General features: G+C 38.4%; 1 pseudogene; it reads left to right on the plus strand.

Annotated features, from left to right (window-relative positions):
- Window positions 1–3,186: 3,186 nt before the first annotated feature.
- LOC113276793 lies at window positions 3,187–3,286 on the plus strand (annotated as a pseudogene).
- The last annotated feature ends 2,161 nt before the right edge of the window (window positions 3,287–5,447 follow it).

Raw genomic sequence — 5,447 nt, forward strand, 5'->3', positions numbered from 1 at the left:
GTATAGTTCATTTGGGCATCATTCAGAGTTTTGTTAGCATAGTAAATCACATGGAGTAATTTGTTTTCTCGCTGACCTAGCACAACGCCTATAACATAATCTGAAGCATCACACATAATTTCAAAGGGTAGGTTCCAGTTAGGTGCCTGGACTATCGGGGCAGTAGTGAGTAAAGTTTTAAGCTTATCAAGAGCCTCTAAACAAGCATCATCAAAGACAAACTTAATATCTTTAGCAAGCAAATTGCAAAGAGGTCTAGAAATCAAGATAAAATCCTTAATGAATCGACGGTAAAAACCTGCATGCCCTAGGAATGACCTAATATCTTTTACGGTTTTTGGGACCTGTGAAGTCTTAATAAGGTCAACTTTGGCTTTGTCTACCTCTATACCCTTTGAAGAGACGATGTGCCCTAACACAATTCCTGATTTAACCATGAAATGGCATTTTTCCCAATTAAGCACTAATTTTTTTTTCCTTACACCTAGTCAACACTAATGTCAAATGATGCAAGCACTCATCGAAAGATGAACCAAACACTGAAAAAAATCATCCATAAAGACCTCTAAGAACCGTTCTACCATATCAGAAAATATGCTCATCATACAACGCTGAAAAGTTGCAGGGACATTACATAGCCCGAAAGGCATGCGTCTATACGCAAAGGTACCAAAGGTACAGGTAAAAGTGGTTTTCTCTTGGTCTTCTGGGGCAATAACGATCTGATTATAACGGAGTATCCATCTAAGAAGCAATAGTGACTATGTCCATCTAATCGCTCTAGCATTTTGTCGATAAAAGGAAGGGGAAAGTGATCCTTCCTTGTGACCTTGTTCAATTTCCTATAGTCAATACACACGCCATCCCGTGGTCACTCGGGTTGGGATTAATTCATTATTATCATTCTGGACTACAGTGATACCTGATTTCTTGGGGACAACCTGAACGGGGCTGACCCACTTACTGTCTGAAATTGGGTAAATAATACCCGCATCTAACAACTTAAGCACCTCTTTTAGAACTACCTCTTTCATGTTAGGGTTCAGTCGAAGTTGCATCTCCCTAGAAGGTTTGGAGTCGTCCTCTAAATGAATCTGATGCATACACACAGTATGACTTGTACCCTTAATGTCTGCTATAGTCCACCCTAAAGCTTCCTTATTATCTTGAAGTACATTTACTAGCCTACTTTCCTGATCACTATCCAAATCGGAAGCTACAATCACAGGTAAAGTCTCAGATGGGCCTAAAAACACATACTTTAGAGTATCGGGTAGTGGTTTAAGGTCCAAATTTGGGGGCTCTTCTAAAGAAGGAATTAAGGTAGTCTCAGAAACTGGTAACGGTTCGAACCTAGCTTTCTATCTATCAGTGTCTAACACAGAGGTAGAATCTAATAGAGCGTTCACCTGTTCAATAGTGCTATCGTCGTCAAAATCTAAACCAAAATGGGATAAACAACTTTCTAATGGGTCTTCAGACAAAATGTTTGGTAATGACTCCTGAAATAAGGCTTATATCATGTTCACCTCTTCAACACATGTGTTATATATCTCATGAGGTTGCTTACTGACATTAAAAATGTTCATCTCCATAGTCATATTACCAAAAGATAAACTCATCACACCATTTCGACAGTTAATGATCGCATTAGACGTAGCTAAAAATGGGCGACCTAAAATCACAGGTATCTGGTTCTCTGGGTCAGGGACAGGTCGGGTATCTAGGACCACGAAATCCACTGGATAAATAAACTTGTCGACCTCAATAAGAACATCCTCGATAACACCTCGAGGGATTTTAACAGACCTATCAGCTAACTGCAGTGTCAGCCGAGTAGGTTTCATTTCACCAAGTCCTAGCTGTAAGTATACATGGAATGGCAGTAAGTTCACACTGGCTCCTAAGTCAAGTAAAGCTTTTTCTACCCGGAAGTTACCTATTGTGCAAGCAATGGTAGGAGAACCTGGGTCTTTGTACTTTGGAGTTGTGGTGTTCTGAATGATTGAACTTACGTGACTAGCTAAAAAGGCTTTCTTATGGACGCTAAGTTTTCGCTTTCGCGTACACATATCCTTAAGGAACTTGGCATAAGCAGGAATTTTCCTAATTGCATCTAATAAGGAAGGTTTATGGTAACTTGCTTAAAAACCTCCACTATGTCATTAAAGTTCGATTCCTTCTTTGTTGGTACTAATAGCTGAGGAAATGGGGCTCTAGGCATAAAATCAGACCTTTCAGGAACCGAATTCACATCATCAGAAACTTTATCAGTCTCTCAGCTACTGGTCCTGAGAGGTGAGATTGAGGGGTGAACTACAGTATGTTCACTATCGGGCATGGTTACCTTATTGTCTACAACTCTACCACTCTAAGGGTTCTAACACATTCAATTGATTCGATGGTTTTGCACCTAATTCATGAACTCCTCTAGGGTTGGGTTGTGTTTGACTAGGAAACTTACCTTTTTCTCTCAAAGAATCACTTATCAGACCAACCTGGGTTTTTAACTCGGAAATAGCCTGACTATTTTCTTGTCCTATCCTGTTACTAGCTTGTAGACTCTGTTCTACGGATAACTGAAATTTTGCAGTTTGCTGAGTTAACAAGGCGAGAGATTCCTCTAAACTTAGGATTTTCTTATCTGACTGATTCTGAAACTGAGCTAGTCCTGAAGGATTCTTAGTATAGCCAAAACCTGGGGAGCATTAGAATTACTAAACTGACCTTGACTTTGGCCCTTAGACCACGAAAGGTTCGGATGGTTTCTCCAACCAGGATTATAGGTTTCTGAATATGGGTCAATCTTTTGACGGTTATCAAATCTAGTGTTATTATAAAGAGCATTGGCTGCTCTTCAATATTCTGGCCTTCCCAAAAAGGCTCCACTCTACCACTAGTCTGGCCCACTTCTAAGGCTTCTAACCTTTTTGCTATAGCAGCAATTTTGGCATCTGATTCATAGCCTCCTTCTACCCTATTAACGTTTCCTCTACTTAAAGAATTGTTTTCTGGGGTGCCCTACTATTTTCCCATTGCTGGGTTTTTTCGGCGATTTCATTAAAAAATTCCATCGCCGCATCAACAGTTTGGTTTTCAAATCCACCAGTGCATAGAGACTCAACCATGGTCGTTGTGGAATAATCTAAACCCTCATAAAGGATCTGAACTAGCCTAACCTTTTCTAAACCATGATGAGGACACTGGGATAATAAATCATTGAACCTTTCCAAATACCTATATAAAGATTCTCCCTCTTGTTGTGAAAATGTGCATATTTGCGTCCTAATAGACGATGTTTTGTGCCTAGGGAAAAACTTATTGAAAAAGGCAGATGTAAGTTGTTCATATGTCTCAATTGACTCGGAGTCCAAACTATACAGCCACGACTTGGCCTTATCTTTCAGGGAAAATGGGAATAACCTAAGTTTCAAAGCATCATCATCTAAGCCTCTAATTCTTAGAGTACTACAAATTTCCTCAAAATCCCTAACATGGTAATAAGGGTTTTCATTTTCTTTCCCTAAAAAGATTGGGAGCATCTGTAAGGTCCCAGGTTTCAGTTCATAGGGTGCCTCCGTTTCAGCTAACTTAATACACGAAGGACGAGTAGTCCTAGTTGGATTCAACAAAGCTTTCAAAGTTGCCATTTCTGGCGCTATCGGAGCAACAGGATTCTCTCCTCAGTCAAAGGACGTTCAAAAACAGACTCTTCAAAAGTCGGACTTCTAGATTAAGGTAATCGAGACGCTTCGAACTACTAGGTTTCTCTTTAACAAATCTACCTAGTGCGTCTCTTTTACGTTCAGGCATACAATAGAATTTTCTAAATTGGAAGGGTAAGCAAACACAGATCAAGGCTCAACCAAATCAAACCTATTGATTTCTAGCAAATAAAAAGCATGATGGCTCCACTTAGATTGTTTCTAGACCAGCTTCTAATCCTTCGAATGGGAATTCGTTACAATTTAATAAAACCCCTCTGGAATCAATTCGAGTTAACGTAAGTTGAATAGAGGCGAGGGAAGCTTGGTGGAGCTTTGATACCCAAGGCCTCACCGGTATTACAAGGCGGCACAGTCATTCATTCAACTTACAGAAACCGTCAAGAACTTCGAAGTATGCTTAAAAGAGTAACCAATATTTTTCGAATGACTTTCCTGTTAAGCTCGTTACCCTATCAGTCTCTTTCTAGTCAAAATTTTAGGCTTAGGTTCGCGTAGGTTACGTGTTCCTAAAGCGGGCAAGAAGAGAACGATGATGAAATCCGGACCCTTATCTTGTATGGCTAGGCCTTGCCCTTTACTAGAAAAATAAATGTCTGTATTCAGTCCTCAACATATATGCATACGAAGGAGTCCAGTAACTCGCTGACAGGGATTCGCGAGTGTTTGGAATCTTACCTCCCGTTCCAGACGGGGGATGAATCGGTTGTAGTCGACTCGGGCCACTGACTCCAATGTCTAGTGTACGAACCCAAGGTGCAGAGACAATATCGTAATTGTCCTCCTTCTCTGCAAACAGTTTATATTTAAAGTACCCTTCCGTAGGGTAATAAAAAAAAGGGACATTTTGACTTTGGGTCCCGTAAAATGGTATACCTTTGCATTTGGAGCCTAACTTTGTCCAGCTTTGAGTTTGGGTCCCGGTCAAAGATTGACTATTCTTGACCATCCAACAATCAGTTAAATATGAGATATTTTAACAAAAATAAAACGTTTTCGTTAGTATTTCACTGTCTTGGATAACTTGGTAGAGTTAGTAAATAAATAAAAAGTAATATTTTCGTTAAAATAACCCATATTTAACTGATTGTTGGATGGTCAAGAATAGTCAACCTTTGACCGGGACCCAAACTCAAAGCTGGACAAAATTAGGCTCCAAATGTAAAGGTATACCATTTTATGGGACCCAAAGTCAAAATATCCCTAAAAAAAATAATGTCCCAAAGTCCAAAAGTCCAAAAAGTAAAGAAAAATTACAAAAAATAATAAACCCTAATATAGTTTTTTTTTTTTTCTAAAAGAAAATAAACAAACCCTAAACTAAAATTGTCCAAAATAAATTTGTCTTCTTTTCTGTTCTTTTTGCTTTAATCTTTAGCTCCAAGTCTTTATGAAATCACCAAACTCTTTGGCTCAATTTTATTTATGATCCAGAACCTATAGAGACAAGATAACTACCCAAAAACATAAAAAAGAACAAAAATAATAAAAAATAAAATAAAATAAAATAAATCTAAAACCCTAAAAACAATTTCGCGTCGGCGATGGCAAAAATTGATGTGATTTGTAGATAGTGGTAAAAGTGGTTCGATTCTCAGACTTGTGAAGGATATTAATTAGACTTAAATTCTAATATTAAAATAGAAAACTTACTAAAAATTATAGGAAACTCAATCAAAGATGATATTAATATTAAAATAAACACTGAGGCTAAGATTCCAC

Source organism: Papaver somniferum, chromosome 4 (genome assembly GCF_003573695.1).
Source record: "Papaver somniferum cultivar HN1 chromosome 4, ASM357369v1, whole genome shotgun sequence".
NCBI classification, from domain to species: Eukaryota; Viridiplantae; Streptophyta; class Magnoliopsida; order Ranunculales; family Papaveraceae; genus Papaver; species Papaver somniferum.